This window comes from Pezoporus flaviventris, unplaced genomic scaffold, assembly GCF_033815535.1.
Source record: "Pezoporus flaviventris isolate CSIRO_AGI_PZ_B2104156 unplaced genomic scaffold, CSIRO_AGI_Pfla_v1 ptg000036l, whole genome shotgun sequence".
Taxonomy (NCBI): Eukaryota; Metazoa; Chordata; class Aves; order Psittaciformes; family Psittacidae; genus Pezoporus; species Pezoporus flaviventris.
Window position 1 is genome coordinate 7,825,231 of NW_026892584.1, and position 5,031 is coordinate 7,830,261.

The 5,031-nt window shown below is 36.6% G+C and overlaps 1 long non-coding RNA gene across 1 annotated transcript; it reads right to left on the minus strand.

Annotated features, from left to right (window-relative positions):
- Positions 1 to 574: 574 nt before the first annotated feature.
- On the minus strand, positions 575 to 4,325 carry LOC133274743 (uncharacterized). The gene is made up of 3 exons (XR_009745227.1): positions 4,219 to 4,325; positions 2,669 to 2,817; positions 575 to 708 (listed from the first exon to the last, which is right to left on the minus strand). It is a non-coding gene; the product is annotated as an uncharacterized LOC133274743 (long non-coding RNA).
- Between the last annotated feature and the right edge of the window lie 706 nt (positions 4,326 to 5,031).

Here is a 5,031-nt window from a genome sequence, read left to right on the forward strand (position 1 = left end):
TAACAGATCCCCACAGTAATGTCTCCCATAGCTATATTCCCTTTAACCCTGACCCACAAACTCTCTGTTAACTGCTCACCGGTCCCCAGACAGAGTTCCATACTGTCCAGCCTATCCCTAACATAAATAGCATCACCCCCTCCCCGTCTGCCAGGCCTGTCTTTTCTAAAGAGCCTGTAACCTTCCATTCCAACACTCCAGTCATAGAAGCCATCCCACCATGCCTATTATATCACACCCCCATAGACGTGCACACATCTCTAATTCCTCTTGGTTGTTCCCCGTGCTACAGGCATCTGTATAGGCACATCTGAGCTGAGCTCCAACTGAAGCCGGCTCATTGGCTGGAGCAGCTGGGATATCTCTACATTGCTCCAAGCATTTATTATAGGTTCTGGCAACTGACTGGGTGTGTTGGGATGGAATGATGCTCCCCTCCCCCAGCGCATCTAGTTTAAAGCCTCCTTGACCAGTCTGGCAAACCTCCTACCAAAACTGCTCTTTCCCTTCTTTAAACCAGCTCCACCAGCCCCCGCTAGACCTGGCCTACATGTCTGTTACTCATGCAGGGTATGATTCCACTAACTTGTTCAGATGGTAACCTCATATGACCCAGCAGGCCATCACCTCCCAGAATGAATGCCTGGCTGTATTTTTTCTTCCTCCTGTATGCCAGCTGTTTTCTAATTCTGTCTCCAGTAGACCTGCCTTGTTCAAGAAAAAAAAAACAGACTGTGTAAGTTGCAAGCCTCTTCCTTGCATATCTGATTAACAAAGTGCTGGGAGAGGACTGGTTTTTGGTGGGGGTGGGAGTGAGGTGGTAGGGATTTCTGGTTTAGGGGTTTGCTTCTGCTTTTCTAATAAGGACCTATCTGCACTAATTTGTAGAAAAAAATCTGTTGAAACTTCAAAATTACAATAAGGTTAGGGGACAGGAAGAATAACTTTATTGCACAATTCAAACTCACCTTGCAAGGACTTCTTATTTTAGGCAGTCAGCTGTACACATGCTTTTCTATCAGGAGAACCATTCTATAGTGAAAGCACTTGCTCTGTAGTAGGTTTGTGAAATAACTGTGAAAGTTTCTGAGATTTTTCTTCTATGCAAACATGCTGTATTGCTTCTGTAAACTGGTAGATTTTAAGTAATTTTTATTTTCTGAGAGAAAAAAACAGGATTTTTTTTTCTTTTTTAAACTGAAAATTAACATGTCAATGGGACAGAGTGTTCACCCTTGGACAGATGGAAATTTGACAGAAAGTGGTGAAATTATAATTCCAGGTATATGTGAAATTGTACTTTTAGTAGCTGTCTAATGCCTGACAGCTTTTCTTGATTCCTGTAGTCTGATCTAATTTTTTGACCATTGGCCTGTTACTGCACAGGAAAGGTGTGAATTTTTCAGGCAAATCACTATGACTGTGCTTCAGATCTAAACCCAATAGAGAAAAGCCCTAGAAAGAATGTTATGTGCCACCTAGAACTTATCAGTGCTCTCCATCAAGAGAAAAGAAGGAACCATTCAAAGGTTCTAAGTATGTTTGTGTCTATTACTTGAGCTAAGGGTTTGTTACCATCCCCTTTTGTTCACACACATCAGAACAGTTGCAAAAGTCTTTACTTGGTTGTTGCAATAGAAAGAGGAACCAGATTTTTCCCTGATGCTGTATAAATTTATTACTGCATAGTCAGTTAATAGCTGCATAGCTATTTGCACATCAGTAATGATACTAGTTAGTTTCAACTGAGATTATTAGTTTGCAGAAATACTTCAAATTAAGGCCAAATTTAAATGTGCAACCTAGGAAAGAAAGACTTAAGAAACAACCAAACAACTGGTAACTGAAAGAACTACATCAATTATTACCATCTTAGTTGTACTTACAAAAGCAGAACTCAAAAGTAGCATAGTTATACATGTACAAAATTAATAATTAGCCAAAATATTTGGAATACAGTTCATGACACATAAAAAGTCCTTTCCAACCATCAGCTTTAGAAGCCATTGTAGTACTTTTTTTTAATATACGAAGACTGAAGTGATGATAGGTTTCTATGTATGGTCCCATGAACTGTCTGCCTATGAAGTATATCACAGAATGTAATAAAGGAGTATATTCAAAGCACTGAGAATACAAAGTTACCCTTTTTTTATCTAAGAATCTGATTTTTTTTTTTTTTTTTAGTATGTGTTTTTCAGAAGAGGATTCCATGGGAAGAGGAGGGGGGGGAATAAAAAGTCAAACAACACATCAGTGTTCCCTAAACTAATATTTCTAAGTCTGAAAAGTGAGCATGAATAAAGCGTTGCGATGTGTGCAAGACAGCAGGGCATTTACCTGATACTAATGAACAGCATTGCCTATACACTGATTTGTTGTGCCGAGTATAGCCATTGAGAAGCTAATACACTAATGGCGGACTACCAATATAAATCAAAAACTAAAGATATACAGCTTTGAGTCTGCCTTTCCTTCTGTCACTTACTTTGTACTGCATGAATTAGTTATTACCTTCTTCTTTCCCTGAGTTGCTGGATCACCAGGGTAGAGTGAGCAGGCACAATTTCACTGAAAGTAATGGAGTGAGATTGTCCAGAATTATTTCCAGTGGGCTGAGTTTGTTGCATTCCTTCTGTTGTGAGAATATAAGTAAACAACTAAATACCTTTACTGAAAGCTGAGAATCTTCATAGTCATCACCTCTTCCTATTTCCTTGGATTAGTCCGGCATTTTGGGTTTAGCCATGTTCAATTAACTCACCCAGGAATTGGTCCAGTCAGATACAGTTGATTTAAGTGAGGTAAACTGGGCATCTGTTTGGAAAAAAAAAATTATTATCCAAAATACACTTTCATCATAAGAAAATGAACTGTGCTATCCCCATATTTAAAAACATATGCCCCTAAATAGATTAACTTCATTTGAAAGCTTAAGAAACAGAAAATAATAATGTTGAAACTGAAACAGAAACAAGTTGATACCAAGTCAAAATTAAGTAAGTAACCAGTATGTTAACATGTTAATGTACTAGAACTTCGTACTAGCACCTTCATCAAACCACTATATAAACTGTACTGAATTAAAGCAATTAAAACTAGCAATAAAACCAACCACTCCAGAAGTGATTGAAATGTGTGGGTTGCTTGCATGTGTTTGTACTGATGGTAATAAAAACAGTGCCATATTTAGTCACTGCTTTGCTTTAGGAAAGAAAGAAAATCAGCTGACAATACTCCCATGTTTTGTTTTAATTACTAAAGGTTTTTTCTTAAAATATAGATCTAAAATTGGAGGCATGGTTGATAATTAAGAGGTAACATTCATGGCATTGGAGAATGCAAGGCAATAAATATCTTCTGCGGGTGATTAAACACTGAATTGAAGCTGAAGCAGCTGATAATCTCAGAAGCTCTTTACTGCAAATGAGCACTAATGCTGCAGATATTATTGCTATGATAGTGAAACATGAATCAAGATGGTAACAGTGAAAAAGAAATAATAGTTTATTTTGCTTTTTTTTTCCTAATCTCAACAGCTGTTGAAAATGTTTTGATACTACTTTTGGTCAGTGAGACATCAGCTAAATAATCTGCAGCTAACAGCAGAACTAAAATTTTGTATCTTCAAATGGGGCTTAATCCAAACTGCAAGGACATGCGCAGTTCAGAAGCACAGGCATGCATGGGTGCAGTGATTAGATACTAAGTTTCTAAATGTAGCCCCTCAGTTACTGGTCTCCCTGCAGTTCAGCTTGGGAGGGCAGGGAAGTGGAGTAACTATATGCTCCAAATGAGACCAGCGAGGGAAAGCCATGTTGTACACTTAACTATTTACAGCACTTAAAAATACCTGTTGCCAGATGTAAAAAGATTTTTTTTTATTTTTCAGGATGGTCAAATAATCCTATTATAAAATATATCCTCATATAATCATGTTTTAATATACCTGTTATAAACTGATAGCACTCAACTGAATCTCACACACTATCCAAAGTACCCATTAGCAAATAATACAGGAAAATTTGCCAATAAAGTGCTGTAAAATATGAACAGTTCTGCTAATTCAAGTAGCACAGATGCAGCATGTGCTAATTTAGAAACTACATAAAGCCAAAAGGCTTCTAGAATCAATCCAATTTGTTCCGAAGTCATGGAAATGTTGGCTTTAGGTGTAATACAGCAATGTACAGTTTACAAAAGAAAATAGGAGCTAACCAATCTATCAGGAGCAGACATACAAAATGGTCCTTAATGCTCCTCATGCAATCCAGATTCAGAAGACCTAAGAGAAAAAAATTGAAAGGATGTAATAATAGACTTACAGTAAACCAAATAAATTAATTTCAAAATTACTAAAGAGCAACAGTAAATTAAAAATGCCTTTGGGTATACCATCTGTTTATCCCTTCCATATTATACCTTTTCATCACAATTACCTAAAGTGGTGTATTTGTGTTTCTGTAATGTATGGAATTCATTACATAGTTTTGCAATGAAATTATCACACTGTGGCTGGGACATCTGCACCCTGTCATATATCATTCTATTCATTTCTAGTTAATTTAATCCTAATATCTGCTTACATGACAAGACAGATGTTCAGCTATACTGTATCTTCCATAGTTTTCTGCCTTGAAGAAACTTCAAGTCACTGAAAGAACTGACATCTTTCAAACAGACATCTCATGGGTTTCGGAAGTATGTGTGTACAGATGTGTGTGTGTATGTATGTGTCTATGTGTTTATATGCCATATTCTTTTTTTAAGAAATGTGTTTTGCAAAACAAAAATCTTTCACAGCAAGGTTTAAATATAAACACTTTTCATTTAATACACGTAAGTTTCTTTTTAAAATGTGCTTTACTAATATTTTGGGGTTTTTTTTAATAATATGTATAAATACAGGGTATTTCTTTTGAATTAGCTTTTCACTTTCTTGCCTTGAATAGGATGAGTCTTTTTCTGTCATTGCTAATTAGAAGTTGTGGGCCAGTCTATATCACGTACTAGTGATATAGATAGTAGTAG